The 15,976-nt window shown below is 39.3% G+C and overlaps 1 long non-coding RNA gene across 1 annotated transcript in view; it reads left to right on the top strand.

The window, feature by feature from the left end:
* LOC136992459 (uncharacterized) overlaps positions 1-13,951 on the top strand; it is a 115,640-nt gene extending 101,689 nt beyond the window's left edge. The window contains exons 2-3 of the long non-coding RNA XR_010884714.1: positions 13,655-13,703; positions 13,885-13,951. This is a non-coding gene — a long non-coding RNA (uncharacterized lncRNA). The remainder of the gene's footprint in view (positions 1-13,654; positions 13,704-13,884) is intronic.
* The last annotated feature ends 2,025 nt before the right edge of the window (positions 13,952-15,976 follow it).

Here is a 15,976-nt window from a genome sequence, read left to right as displayed (position 1 = left end):
TGGAGATTTTTTTTCCTCTTACAGGCCAGTTAAGCAAATGGTTTTGAGAGACTGAAACCGTTAATAAAGTACAGATTTTCTGCAGTCCTTCTGAAAGATGGAGATAACTCTAAATCTTCCGGGTGCCACCCGTAATTACTGGGAGAGCAGGGTGCCAAAGCTGAAAGGCCTCGATGCGTTATCATAAAGGGCTTTTGTACACTGCAGAAATCATTCCTGGCTTCCACACCTTGAAATTAATACGTGTGTCCTGAAAGAAGAAAAGAGGACTCGGTGTGCCTGAGGGGGTTGTCAATTCAGCGTTAAGACCCAACTGTCAGATGTGTGGGCACACCTTGCTGAGTATCCTATCCAGTGTGTTATTATGCACATTCAGTCTTGACAGTTGGCTGTGATGTCTGTGATTTTACTAGTTGTGCGGGAAGGTACTCACATGCACTGAGACTGTACTTAGATCCTAGGCTTTGTAGGGAAAATAGGATCCAGTTCCAGCTGCGGTTGGCTCTTGTGTAAGTAAAGAACTGAACCAAGCCCCAGATAACTGAATACCTCCCTGCTTTACACCAGTAAATTCCTGGCAATGAAGTTCCTATTTCATTCAGTGAAATAGCTCATATCTCTGCAGTTACCCTGCTTTGCTGCTAAACTACTCTGGTTTTCCCCTCCACTCTACAGTGCCTTTTAAACTACAGTATTACTCAAGCTCTACAGCAGGAGACAAGGCATCTAACAACAAATCTGTTTTTATTTGTCTTCCTATCAAATCCCCCTAAATCAGGCTGTGATCAGACGTGGAATGGAAGTGCCCCAACCTTTTACAGCATTCACTCTGTGAGATAGGGACGAGGCAAACTCCAGACCTAAATCTTCTGGGTGCCACCCTTAATGACAGGGAGAGCAGGGTGCCAAAGTCTATTATGTGCTGAAAGGCCCCTAAGTGTTATTGTAAAGGGCTTCTGCAAACCCACCATACATTTTCATCTGACGGTTTTTAGGCTTCCACTGCATGGGAAGAAGCTGGTGGAGTATTTGCAGTGTGTACCTGCCATATTTTATAGTAAAGAGTTCATTCTGAACAGCTCTCCTTTTTAATTATACCTTAAAATGGTATTAAATGTTGGGTCTGTTCATGCCAATTGCTGTTTGGTTGTAATCACTGCAAGAGCTCTTGCACGTTGAGACATCAATTTTCTTTTCATCAATGCTTTGCTTTTATGTTTGGAAGGGAATTTGAAAGCATATAGGCTGAAACAGAAAATATTGCTGAGACACACAGGATGATAAATTTCCCTTCTGATACAGGAGAGTCCAATGAGGAATATATGTTTTGTTCCTTTTTAAAAGTTTTCCTTGCTAGATGATGTTTTGAGGAAGGCGGGGGGAGGACAAATTTGTACTTTTATGGGGAGGGAGGGTGTATGTGTGTGTTTGTTTTTCTGCCTCTTAAAGTCTACTTCAAAGTGGATATTTTATTGCCTGCTTCTCCTGACTTACTTATATTGGTAATTGAAGGAGAGTGCTGAACTGCTGGCCTAGTACATTATTTGTGTTTTCTGAGTCTCCAGGATCTTGAAGAAGGTGATTATCCCAACAGCTGCCTCTTGGGGACTCCAAGGGAAGAAGGGAAATTGCCTAGTTGGGTAGATAGGCTCACCTCTGGAAGGTCAGCAAGGGAGTGAAATGCTGATGTATTGACACCTCGTGGACCTTTTCTTCTCAGCTTGACACAAAAGGTAGCTTTAAATCCAGAGGAGAAGACTGCCATTGCAGAAAATAGCTCACATGTATTTCTGCACTTCTTTTCATCCAGCCAGCATTCTCTTCTGTAAATCACATTCCCTCTTTTTGTATGGTTTCTTTTCATCCTCTCCTACAAATGTGCAAGAAGGAAAGCCATTTACTGTAATCAGCTTATTTTACTTAGCCTTTAAGATTGTTCATTTTGCGATATTAAATCTGAATATTGTACTGAGAGAACTCGTATTTATGACCTTTCACCTGCTCGACTAATGCAGATATCACAAAAGCTGCCCCATGTCCATGTAGCAGAGGGATGATGGCTTCTAATGAGGATTATGCATGAGCTAATACATTTCTTTGTATTTGATCTTCTGAGAGCATGCTCCAGAACACAACACATTCAATAATTTGCTGTCCAGTATTATCCTTCTGTCTTTTAGCTTGGATTATGCACTCATAATATATCTTCCATGACAGAGCAGTCCCCAGATCCTTTAAAAAATATATTCATTTTGAAATTTGTACTTTTTGGGTTCTGGAGATAGTTATGTGTGTACTGAATTTAAGCAGGCTTGGTACATGTTCTGTAATAAAGTGTGCATCAGGATTTAGGTCTCTTATTTGCAGAAATCAAATCATTGTAATTTTGGTAAATTTTAAAGTTGTTTTAATTTACACTCATGCTTCCCCCTCCCCTGCTGTTCTCAGGTGTGTGTCCCAGACACTAGTCAGTAATGTGCTGTGTTGTGTTGCCACCTCCTGTGTGTTTGGCTGTACAGTAGCACAGCTCCAGTGGGAGGTATGGCCCCGCTTAGACTCTTCAGCAGTCTGGTAGGTAAAACAGGCTCCTCAGAATAAGAGATGTGGGTTTGAATCCTGGTCTCTAACTTCCCTAGTGAGTGCTTTATCCACAGGGCCATTCTGTAAGTAGTTTTATGTGATACCCACCTGCATTTTCAAAATAAATCCCTGATCTTTGCTGAATTATTGATCTTTACTGAATTTATTGAAAGAAAGTCGGTCTCCCATGAGAAAGCTCTGCTTTCTGGTTTCAAGGTGGATGAAGATCCCACTCAAGTATGTTAGCCCTGCAGAGCCAGCAGGAGTTAAGATACTTTGTGCTTAGTGTTCCCTCTTCTAGGTTTTTATGCTCAGGATGGAAGAGAAGTGATACCTAAGAACTTTAAAGATAGGAAGATTTTTACTCTCCTTGAATCCCTTCTTCACCAAAAGCTCAGATTTAGAGTGTGTACTGGAGCGCAGTTGCAAAGTACCCTTGTCACAGCGCAGAAAGTGCGTGAGTGTTTCACATTGTGGTTTCATCATTATCCTTGATGTTTTTCCCATCAAAGTCAAATGCCAGCTTGCCTCCACAAAACTGAGGGCTAAAATATCATCTGAATAAAAAACATGGGGGACAGGGGATAGAAGAGCTATGTCTTTTAGAAGCCATGTTATTCCTGCTTATTCAGAGAGAGGTAGGCTTGTAGTCAGGATGTAGAAGACAGGATTTCCATAAAACTAGTGGAACTGGAGACTGTGTCTAAAACAGAACATTCAAAAACAATTACAAAGTTCAGTGTCAACTGGAGGGAAAACTTGTTTTGACAACCCATGCATTTAAGCCAATATAGACTAAACGTTTTTTTTCCCCTCATGTATATTCTATTACCAAAGAAATTTTAGAAAAGGGGAGCAGAGGCGTGTGAAGTATGGTGAACCATAAAGTGTCTTGGGATTTTTGTAATTTATGATGAAAACAAAGGTGATTGATGGAGTTACATGTCAGTTGTAAGTAGGAGCCTAAAGCCCCTACTGTGATTTGCTTGCAGACAGCCAGCTAGAATGCACCTTGATCACATCTTGATAGCATGTGACCAAGAATGAAGAAAACAGAAGGCTTCTTTTTTTCTTTTAAACTGGTCCCATTTAGTCACAAATTTGTGTCTGGAACAGCTTTCATGTAAATCATTTGACTATTTCAGTTCAGGTTGGTTAATAAGTTTACTTCTCATCGATTTAAAGGCACAGTTGACATTTTAGTTGTGAAAAATATGAGAAGCATGTTAAGTGCTAGTTGCTCCTTTTCATTAGCCTCCAGGAACAGTATAGGGATCCTGATGCTTTTTAGTGAGGTCAAGGTTTAGTGTGGGCTACTTCCAGCAAAGTATTTACTCCAGACTCTGCACTGAGAAACTGTACAGGACGAGTTATTCTGCTGATGAACATCCATCTAATTCTAATAAAATCAGTGGAGCTGTATAGATTTATAGTTGTTGAGAATGTGGCTGACTTGCTACCAGCAGTCACATCTGTCCATATTCCAAAAAACAGATAAAACATTTCCTAGCGTCCAGTAGATTTCTGTCAAACAGTGAAGTGGCAAAGATGCTTCGAGGAAAAAGGCATCTAATTTTCTCCCTTCACCACCTCCAGATCAAAGGAATAAATTTCCTGCCCTCATAAATGAAAACAAAAACTATCTTGCCTGTTACTACTTGAGCTGCTATAGGGTTTGAGTTAGTTGTAAAACTTAAAGCTTTCATGTTTTCCTGTGCGCTTCTGATGCAGCTTGCCCTAATGTCACCAAGAATTAGTGCCACTTATATAGTGCAATTAGTGTTGTTGCATATTTTTGAAAATAGATTTCCTAGCAGGATGTAGTTAGCTTAAAGAGATAGCGCAGGCTTATGGTAGAAGAGAAAAACTTAAAACGTATTCTGAATGTGTAAGATCTTCAATGTGAAATATATCCTCTGGGTTGCTACTTTTCAGTTTTTGAAATACTGCTCTAAAATAAATACATCTGCGACCAATTTGTGTAATATTGGAGACATTGCATTCTTGCATCCAAAGGAGAGGGGGTTTTTTGTTGTTGTTTTGTTTTTGTCTGTTTGTTTGTTTTTTACATTTGCATTAATGTGTCAATTTGTGCAGCCAACAATTGAAATTTGATGAGAAGGAAATCCACTAGCTAGAGAAGTGTGGGGGGTTATTTCTAAGAAAGGAATATTTAAAATTGGCATTCCCCTTCTTTTGGCTGTGCACCTTGGAGCAATACTGATACTGAATACAGGTCGATTCCCTACTGCCCATATAAATTCTCTTGTAGGGCTAAGATACTGTCCCGGCTTCCTGGGTCTGTCCAAGGCACCACAAAATATAAGAGTTATGGGGAGAGAGCATGGTGCCAGACACTCCCTTACTTTAATATTTTTCCTTTTGTATGTTCCTTTTAAGGCATTAGAGCATGCTTACAATTATAAAGTGTCATTTTTCAACTATAGGACCCCTGCTTTATATAGTGTGTAGGGCAGAGCACACAACATGGCAGAATTCAATTTGCAGAAGTAACCATAAGAGTGGTGTCTCCTGTCTCTGAGTACTAATGTGGAAACCTAAATAATGGTTTCACATGCTTTGCTCTGGGTTTTGAGGGTTTTTTTTTTAATATTGTATAAAGGGGTCAGCCAGTATAAATCAGCATGAACTACAGAAGCCAAAAGTACTGTGTTGGTTTACACCAACAAGAACTGAGATCCCAGGGCAAGCTATAGAGAAAATAGACCATTGGCACCCCCTAGCAAATTTTGACAATTGTGATAAGCAGTTACCAAGGGACCGAGTTACCAAGTGTTGCAACTCTGCTACTGTACACCCAAAATTCATATATATGTGTGAGAAATAAATCATGTCAATATCAAATAATTTGCTAAATAGTTGAGGGGTCTTTACATGGACATGCAGTTCATGGATAAGTAGGTTGCGAGTGCTTCAGGGTAAGGATGTCAGCATACAGAAAGCCTTGTAATTGTTCTGGCTTTGTTACTTGCCTTGTTTCCTTTAAAATCTTCTCTCCTTGATGGTTTGGGGTTCAGATATTTCTGAGGCAGAGTTGAACTTGTTATGAGATTTTGTATATGATATCATATTTTGATTTAAAATTGGGTAGGACACCTGAGGGTAAGATGAGGGATGGAGAAACTATGCAACCATGCCGTAGATATGGTGTTTGAACTTTGACTCTTCTATGCTTAGTATCACAAAGTGTGACATATGACATTTTCCACAAAAGTGCAGTGGCTCTGAAATAAAATGTAACAAAGCTGAAGTATAATTATCTAAGTACTTCTTTTGTACATATTTATTCACACATTTGTGCACTTGCTGTAATCTTTTTCTGAATTTTACTCTTTCTGAAGATGTTTATAAAGTTGGTATTTTCTTAGTTGTATTTTGTGGTTGCAGATGGTTTGGGTTTTATTTGTGTGGGTTTTTTAGTTTGTGTTAACATTTACTCATTATAAATAATATCTAACATGCTGGTTCTCTGTTCATCCAGAAATACCTCTTCTCTGGAAAGCACGTAACTACAAAGATGCTATGCAAACTAAGAAAGATTAATTGTAATGATGGTGAAGTATAATTGCTAGAGACTCTGAATCTGATGGTTTCAAATTGATATTTAGGGCATACCAGCAGATCAACAGATGTGAATCTAAATGAGTGACTTGAAGCATAAGGCAGCACTATGTCAGGAAAGTATGGCAGGCCATGATTATTAATGGGCTTTTAATTAACAGGTATTCCAGACAAACCTGTTACTATTATCATGCGTTTAGTTAGATTTAGCTGGTTACAGTCTCAGGCCATAATTCTTCCCTGGTCACACCTTTTTTAACATGAAATTTAGATGAATATTTATGTTTTGCTTTTTGTCTCTCTAAAGGTCTGCCCAGATTATGTTTTTGGCTTAAGTCTGAGTGCATGGCTGTGGGGGAGCGAGCCTCTCAACCTGTGACTAGTCAAGAAGACCCCATCCCAGAGAGGAAAGGGCAGTAAAGTGGCAGTAAGAAGCAGCTTCATAAAGTGCTTCTTGAGAGTACACACGCTGAGGACTGCTCCTCAGCCCTGCCAGTGTGAGCACAAGCTCATGGCTGTTGAAGCCTTGCTGCCTGGCTGCATGCAGAAATGGACGGGAGTCTCTCTGTGGCCAGCTGTTGATAGGAGGAGGTTTAAGGACCTGTTTGTTTCTGACTTTCAGCCTGAGTTTGTGTGACTCATTTTGTCCAAACCATGTTTAGGAGGAAACTGAGGCTCTGCTGAGAAATCTGAACTGTGTTCCAGAGAGTTTCAAGCACTGTGATAGGGCTCCCCCCATAGATAAATGATGAGGCAGGATGCACACCTGGTTTTAGATGTGGGTTTATGTGGCCAGATAGATACAGCCTAGCTAGAGTAGATCAGTGGCCATCTTTAATCTGATGATGCTTCAGAATGGGCAAAAAGAAGTGGGAACTAGAATTGAATGCCAGTAGATGAATCTGTAAATTCCAGGATTTTGAAAGGAAGCAAGCTTCAGGTCTCTATTCTGTCCTTGCGCCTTGCTCATTTAACGTTGTGAATGAAAGCCAGTCTTACTAGCATTATAAACTGTGAAGAAACCTGAGGCTGGCTCCAAAATTTGCAGCTCACCTGTGTGAAAAGTGCCTGTGTGGTATTGAAAACCTATGTGTGGATTATTTAACACAGTGAATAATGACTATGCTGAAGACTTAAAAAGCAAGAATAGGGTCAAGCCAAAAATGGTGGTACTTGGAAACTGTACCCTGTTTGAAACTGGGTTAAAGTATCAAAGTTTCTATTCTGTTTCTGGTAGTGATAGGACTGTGTTGCAGTCCCTGCCATCCATAAACTGGTCTTTTTTTTCCTGCAGAGGAAGTTTGCGCTTGGACAACCCAGGTCTGGAGGCAGGCTAACAATTTAGCTCCTGGCTCTATCGGTGTAGCTATGGCGTTGTGCGTTCTCTGATGGCAGCTGGCTAACTCTGCGCTGTCCTGACATGACAAGGCACCCGAGCCCTTCTAGCTAGGCATGATTTGAGTCCACTAAATCTATAGGAAAGTAAAAACACTAAAGCCATATCCCTGGGGTGTAAAATGGCATAGTGTAGCTTACCTCACTGGAAAGTTTGGCCCTTGTTTGTGTATGTCTCACATCTGGGCCTATCTCTAGTCACAACATTATATGTTTTATAGAGTACATCATTTATCCACCGACTGTGTTTTCAATATAAGTATTTCTATGTTTCCTATTCAGCAGCACTGCTGTTTGTGGTTTGCTGTTCTTTGTGATGCCACTCAGCCAAAGAAGTTTTGTTCACTGTATAACTTAATGTGGAACTGATCAATAAACCACATCTATAGCACATCAGCTGGTGTTTTTGTGGGACCTCTAATGTAAAGAGAGGGTTTATGCAGTAATTAGAAGTAGGAGCAACTGCAGTGAGGTTCTGTCTCCAACAGTGATGGTATTTAGCTTCCTGCTAAGTTAATAGTCGGTCTGTATAAGGGGGTTTAGCCATTCCTTTTTGTCCCATTGGTTTTTTTTCCTTTCTGTGTCATTTTTCTCCTCCTTGTTAAGTCACTGAGTTAAATTAAGGTTTGGCTATCAAAGCCATTGTTATTTCCCTTCCAGAGTCCCCCCTGTTAATGTCTGCTGTGCTGTATAAATACAATCTGTTGCTTCTTCTTGGTGTGTACTTGCATGCACACTCTTTCTGCAACTTGCCTTCCTATCCTTTCTATATACTTAACACATCTACAGCAGTTGCTTTATCAGTTAAATCCATCTTCATCTTAGTGTGCTCCTTCCTCTCTTCTGGGGAAGATTCTCCATGGATAGGGGTCATGCTTGAGCGTCCTTGCTGGTAATATACTTGTAGCATTGACCTCACCTTTAGGTTGTGAGTTCTGCAAATGGATTTTATATTGGCAGCATTTGGCTCTCCTGCTAGTGTCTATCTCATGCCTTTTTTTTTTTTTTTTTTAAGTTTAATTACAATTCTGTGCAGTTGTTGGAGGTGTATACTGCATCTGTGGTATTTGGCTTTCCCTGCTCTCCTCTCTCCACTGCTCCCTCTTTGTTTCACTCTAAGTATCCCTGCTGGCTCTTACTTCCCTCTCCCTCTCCCCCTTTCTGTCCCTCCCTTTGGCTTTCATTTGTATTCCAGAGTTACCAAAGACATAAGAAAGAACTATATAGGGAGGTTAACGATGCCATAAAAAGAACAAAGTTCCTTTTGCATAGGAAGAAGGAAGGGATTAAAATTGGCCTCCTGTAGGAAAGGTAAGCTGGTGTAAGAAGAGGCATGTTGTATGTCTGTTCAGTCATTTGTGATGCTGGAGACTTCAGCTTGCATATGATCCTGGCTCTGCACCTTTTCCTTTTGAGCACCTTAATGTCCTGCACGAGGTATCATTACATTTCTACAACCTTCCTAAAACCCTGCTCAGTTTTTCATAAATACACTCTCCATGAGATTTCTGGTGCCTAGCATTGTATTGAAGCTTTTCATGAGTGCTCCCATCCCAGACAGATTCACTGAAGGAAGGCACTTTTAGTGACTTAAGAGTATTGCTCTTGAATATCAGGTGCTCCTTGAATCTGCACAAAAAGGATTGCTCTTTGTTTTCTCATTTACATATAGTGCATTCCAGGCTAGGTTACTTTATCCCACATTAAAACTATTCAGTGGAATAGATGTGCAGATTTCAACCATCTGTGTCCCTGACAACAGTACACTGGTGTATCTTCCCTTGGACTGACAGTTTCCTGAGGGCAGGAGAAAATGATGTTTATGATATAAGCTACATGACAGCCTTTGAAGTGATAGTTCAGAAAGTATTGCAGGAAAAAGAGGGTGGAAAGAGGGAAGAAGCCCCAAATGTAGTGCATTAAAAGAATTTGGGACTTTCAGAAAACACAGTTGCTACCCTGCCCCCTCACTCAATATTTAATCAAAGTGTTTTGTCAGGCAGCTTTTTCCTAAATGCTTCTAAATCTGAGCCTAAGGAAATCTTTACCTCTGATCTTCACCTGTGCTACTCATTCCCTGAGGATACATAAACCCTAAAACAAAGTTGAGGAGGGGAATCTTGAAGGAATTGGCATCAAGCACTAGCTTCTTCTGGTGGCTTGATCCCTCTCTCTGTCTAGGGAAAGCTGAAATATTCTTTATCCTCTTGCATCAGTAGCTATGCCTATTATTCCTGGTAGAGACATGTGTCTGGAACATGAAGAGCCTTTGCGCTGGGCCCTATATACCAAAAGAAAGGATCAACCCTTTCCCATTGGAAGATTAAAACCCTAAATTGCAGTCTCTGAAGACTTTGGGTGTCAAGTTTTAACTAAAATAGTCACTCCCAAAAATCAGACTCTCCATAGCTTAATGCTGCCTGATCAAGGGTAGGAAAAGCTAAAGGTGGATTTGGCTGGGAGGTTATTCCCAGTCTTGTAAATTTGAGCTCTTTTCCTCTTCCCACCTCAGCTTCCCTTTCCTTTTTCCAATTTCTTTCAGGAAAACAAATTCAACAGGCCAATCTCAATGTTATGAATAATTAAAAGCCTATATGCCTTAATAGGCCCGTGTCTTATATCCTTGCATTTTAGGAAACATTGGCTTCGAGACTCTTACTCCATTTGCAACCTAGAACTAGACTAGTCCCTTGCTTTCTGCTTTTATGCCTCCCTAGTGTTGCTGTTATAGCTTTGAATGAATGTTTTTCTTCAGCAGCTCTTTTTGATAATCGCTTCTTTCCCCAGACTAACGACACCTCTCACCTTTGCTCACTAAATGGCTTACTCTCTAACACATAGTTTATAAGTTATATATAACCCTGGCAATGCTGTTTATTTGCTTTCTGTATAGATTATGTAGTCCTGCCGTCTTCTCACTGGACAGTTAAAAAAAACTTTTTGGTTTTCTACTCTCACCACAAGAACTAGAAACTCATCTGCAATCTGGCCTCATTTGCAGATACAGTTATGTTCATAAGATGAAGCTCTGAATGATTTTCCTTGCATTTGAGTTGTGTCTAAGGTGAAAATCTCTTCCCCGTAAGAAGGTAAAAGTGAAGCTGCAAGAAGCAGGACTCATCAATAACTACCCAGAAAGAATATTGTTTATATGAGTTCTCTTCACTTGGAAGGTTGTTTTTCCTTCTTTGGCCCTTGACTTCTTTGACCTTTCTCACCCTCTGAAGTTCCCTGCACGTTCCTGTAAAACATGAGCCATCCTCTAGATTGGATTTTGCCCCTACTAATGAATTTACTCTGAATTAAAATTCATGGTGCTACAAAAAATGAGCAGAGGGCTACAGCCTTTGCATGGTGCTTGCAGGTCTTGCGAATACTCATGAGCGTTCCCCTTCTCCAGCAAGGGCAACAGATTAAATACCAGCTGGAAAAGAAGAGAGTAAGATCACAAATGAAAACGCACCTTTGTCCTTGCTATCCAGCTGCCTGCTATCCCAGCGTACAAGACAGTGCAAAACTTTGTGTAATAAGAAACATATCCGTAATTTTGAGAATAGAGGTCCACTCAGTATACCAAGTCTTTGCAAGTTCTAATCTGGAATTTAAAATATGTCAACCTTTGAAATGCCTCCCCTTACCTTATAAGTCACTACACAAAAATGCAATGTTCTTATGATGAAGGATGGTGTCCTTTACCCAATGTTGATTTGCAGGGGACTGCTTTGCTTGTTAGGCATGTTGTAAGCAGGGTTTTTTGTTTTTTGGTTTTTTTTTTTTTGGAAAATATGTATATTTCTCTATATGGTGAAGTTAATACACAAGAAATTATAGCTAAATACGCCAGAGCTATGCCTTACATGTCCCTGTATGTGAGTGTGTGTACATGTGTGCTGCTTTGGGTTTGACATAGTAGGATAATGCATCTCCCACTTTCTGATTTTATACGGTTTTTATTTTGAAGATGAGATGCATCAATATTTGATTTTTTTCACAGTGTTGTGTCAGCATAATTTTCCTTAACAACAATGTCTGGGTGCAGATTTATGTCTTGGTGGGTTGCTCTATGTGCAGAGATGCTTCCTAGTGTTATCCTGTCTTTAATTTGCCAACCCTGACAGAAAAACATCACATTCCTTTTATCTGTCAGACAGAAATGTTCTCCTCCGAAGAGCTCTTGGATTTCAATTTTAGAAGTAAAGATAAAAGAAAAAAACAAAATGGGGGTAGGAATCCAAACTCTTTCTGGCCAGGATTATCCCTTACCCAGTCAAATCTTGGCTAAGACAATTTGACTGTCATCAATGGAATGGCATTGCCAAAGCCTTTGGTCCCAAAACAGTTTCTTTTAAGTGCCAGAACTGCAGTAATGAAAGAATCCAAAAAAATGATGTTCTGCCTCTGGTTATTCTGGCCTGTAATTTTCATTTCAGATGCATCACTGCACTAACACAGCCACGCAACAGTAAACCTGCATTCCTCAGAAACGGTGTTCATCACTTGTTTTGAAAGTGAAAACCACTCCAGTGCTTTCAAGTGTATTGTAAACATCAGAAACTGGAACTATTTAATTTTATTCCTCCAGTATTGCTGGAAGGGTAAATATTAAAACAAATGGTAGTATTGGGTGTTATTTTATGCCAAATTGCTGTAATACCATAATAAATTAAGTCTGCAGATACTAACTGCAAGCATGTACAATCCGAGTGCTATTTCTAAATGCCCTTTTAAGGATTCTTTTCATCACCCTGGAAATGCAGCTTCAGAAGAGGCCCTCTTTAAGTAACCAGATTCTGAAATCACTTCAGGTGGTTGTTGCAGTTGCTTGACAGGATGTCTGTTCTTCGTAAGACAACATACTGCCTTCAGCCACCAAAACTTTGCTCTCTCCCCTCCTCCCCTTTTAAATACTGTTGTGTTGGTCTTTGTTCCACTTGAGGCTGGAGGAAATTCTTCTAGAGGAGAAGGATTGAATAAGTTAGCCTCACACTCAGCAAGTTTCTTATGGTTTGCACTTTTAGCCTTCTGATCTGCTCACCATACAGAATTAAACATTTTGCTCAACCAATCAACACCTGCTTTCATAAAAAAAGTAGCGCTAAATGACACTCTAGGGACAGTGGGGATTACATGTTTATAATTGGAAGCAGAATCAGGTCCATAACTTCTTAACACAACTTGCAGTGACTGCATGTCAGAAGTAAGTTAGTATTGACATTCTGTAGTGATCCAAGGTGTGTACACACATCTTAATGTAAAATTCTTCATAGACTCATACAAGCAGAAGTCAAATTTGACTGACACTTCTACAGTTATGTGAATAAAAAACAAAAATATGGCATATATTTTAGAGGGCGACAGCATGCTCTGTTTTGAAACCGTATAATCCTGCTTATCATCTGATGTTTGTTACTGCTGGGACTGGAACACTCTGTTCAGGACACATCCACAGCCAGCCAAGAATACCCACACACCTGTTAGGGGTTAGGTCCCACCGGGTTTTGAATTCCTCCTGCCAAAGGCTGAGCATCTCTGATTCCTACTAACTTCTGCAGAAGCTGGAGCCACTCAGCATCTCACTGGTTCAGGCCTTGCATATCCCCATGGTTTTAGAAAACATCAGAGAGCAGAGGCTTCAGACAATATCTGTTTTTCAAGTTCCCCTGTTTCAAAGCACCTCTTATCCCCTAGTGTAATTTCTTTTACATTCATCCCTCATTTAAAAAAAAAAAAAAAAGTGAGAAATAGGAGAAGAAATAGCTTTCTACTTCTATTGGTATCCTCCATTCCCAACACTGAGTTCGGACAGTAGAACTGCAGTTGCAGATATCACAGAAGCGGGTGGCTTTCTGCTGAAGTAGACATAGAAAGATGAGTTTAGGCATATGCTGTAATGAACAGAACTATCTTGTGTTGAATTTTATAGGATTTCCTCTTTGGGATTGCATCTCATATACCCAAGTATTAAACAGTATTGGATCAGAATACAGTTTTCAAGCAGTTAACATGCAAATGATTGTAGAGGTCTAACAGAAACATGAAATTTATTGTACTGTGATTAGATGGTATTTTTCAATATGTTTGTCTCATTTTCTTTCAGGATGTTACATTGGGTGCAACTTCTCCACCATATATACTATAACAAACTAGTAAGTATACCTTTTATTGTAATTAAAATTGCACATATTGTTTTATAGTATAAAAAAGCTTTGTTTTATTTAAACTGTGAATGTTTTCATGTGTAAGAATAAACTGAGTTTCTTCATACTGAATCTGAAATTCAGTTGATACTGAATCAGAAATGTTTTTCCTTATGTTGCTGATCTGTAGCTCCTGGGGTTGGCATATCCCTCGCGACTCAGGCTTTGTTTCTACTGGTTAAGAACTGTGCCTTTTTTGCAAGGTGGGTAATCTTGAACATTCTGGAAATTCATACCAGAAATACATGCGTTATGCTTCATTTGCTGCTTAGTAATCTTTAATTTTAAATCATCCTAAAGTCTTTACACACACTAATAAACTAAGCCTCATGACACATGATATAAATCAGGGATTATAAAGTCATTCTGCAGAAATGACCCTCTTACATTCTTGTGGAGTTCTCTTGCATAGAAATTCCACTGCATTCTTTGCAGTGAAGTCCCTCTCTGATACCATTTGCTTTCACCCCAAATTACACTTATGTTTGTAAAGTTTAGCCAGATCATTTAACTATTGCTTAGCATCAGTTATATCACTGGTAAGTGTTAGGAATCCTATTGTATTATGAATATGAGAGGCCTGAAAAAGAAACCAACTAGTAGCAGTGAACCAAATAATTTGAGTAGTGGCAAAAAATAGGTAAATACTAATAAATACTATTATCTGTAATTCTAGATATTTTCTGGAACCTACAGATCTTTTCACAGATCCTTTCACAGATTTTTTTAGGGCATTCCTTTTGTAATAAAACATTCTACAGTGTTGCAGTTAAAAATCATTTTGCTGAAAATCTAATGATGTCTAATAACTGTACAATTAAACCTCTTTTGTATATTGGAATGATGCCTCTTTTATATAGAGGGTGTTGAAAGGTATAGTGATCATTCTTCTTTTAGTCAATTATCTCTATCTTTAAAATCTCCAGTTCATCCTTTTAGAACTCCAAAAATGGTAGTATATAATCGATATTCTAATCAGACTACATAATTGTGCTTGTAGAGACCTATTCAGAGTACCTGTCTATATACAACTGAGCCTGCACAGAAGCAGGGGTGAATCTGCACATAATTATTCACCTAAACAATAGCAGAGTAATACTGAAGAATATTTAATTCAAATGTAGCAGTCTCTATAGTGCATCAAACCTCGATTTAGAATAAGAGTTATTGTCTAGACCTTTTGAAGGTAGCTATTACAAACAAACTTTAATTTTGCAAAGTTTCAGTATCACTTTCAGAACCTACCTTGGTGGGGAAAAGTCAATCTCTTGCGAGTTCAATAAAAATAGCAATATAACGATAAAATAACAAAATAACAACACAATTAGAATCCTCCAAATCTTGACTGACTTGGAAATTCTGTGAAGTTTGGGAGTTGTGTGTTTCCAGATAGGGATAGTACCACTGACACCACTGTAATAAATCTGGGAGGAGAAAAAAAGAGGAAAACCAGGCCTGCTGACCCCCACTTGGCAAGGCAGTATTTGAAGTACACGATGGTTAGACTCCTTTCCTAGGGCAGAAAGAGGAGAAAGGCATACCTGTAAACTATATACAAACGTCAAAAAACCTGTGAGACAGGTCTGGCAGGTTTTCCCTCTAGTAGAAGAATTCTTTCCTAATGATTGTACTAGATGAAAATATAAGCTTGTGTGGAAAACGCTGTTACCGGACCTTTACATGAGCTCATTTGCAGAGAGGCTTGTACTTTCTGTCTCATTTGCATTCTACTTAAATTCCAAGCATTTCTCTCCTTCCCTGTTCTTCTTAGTTTCTTTCTTTGCTGTTATGTACTCTATAACTGTGTGGCTTTATTATTTAATGCTAGAAAGCATTTAAAGGAATTGCTTAAAAGTTGCAACACAGAACACAGTAGTATGTTATCGCCTTCTCTTTCTCTGTATTTTCTATCAAATGGCATTGCAAAATCAGGTTTCTTCAAATGATGTCAATTGGTTCTGGGTATCCAAAGGATGTTTTGTAGCAAGCTGTTAGATCATTCAGTATACTTATCTATACCAGTTTGCTGTTATCCACTGAGCTGATCTCCTCTCTGGTTCATCAGCTCTGTTGGATCTTGGTGAACAAAGGCCAAAGAGTGAAATCAGCTCAACCCAGAGCACCAGTGTGATATGTGCAGAGGTACCCTTCCCTGCCCTAAAATGATTTGAAGTATCCTTGCACAGTATAAATGGTTATCTCCTTATGCCTTTTTGCCTAAA

Source organism: Apteryx mantelli, chromosome 7 (assembly GCF_036417845.1).
Source record: "Apteryx mantelli isolate bAptMan1 chromosome 7, bAptMan1.hap1, whole genome shotgun sequence".
In the NCBI taxonomy this organism is placed as follows: domain Eukaryota; kingdom Metazoa; phylum Chordata; class Aves; order Apterygiformes; family Apterygidae; genus Apteryx; species Apteryx mantelli.
The sequence above is the reverse complement of the archived record's forward strand: the minus strand, read 5'-3'. Positions and strand labels throughout refer to the sequence as shown.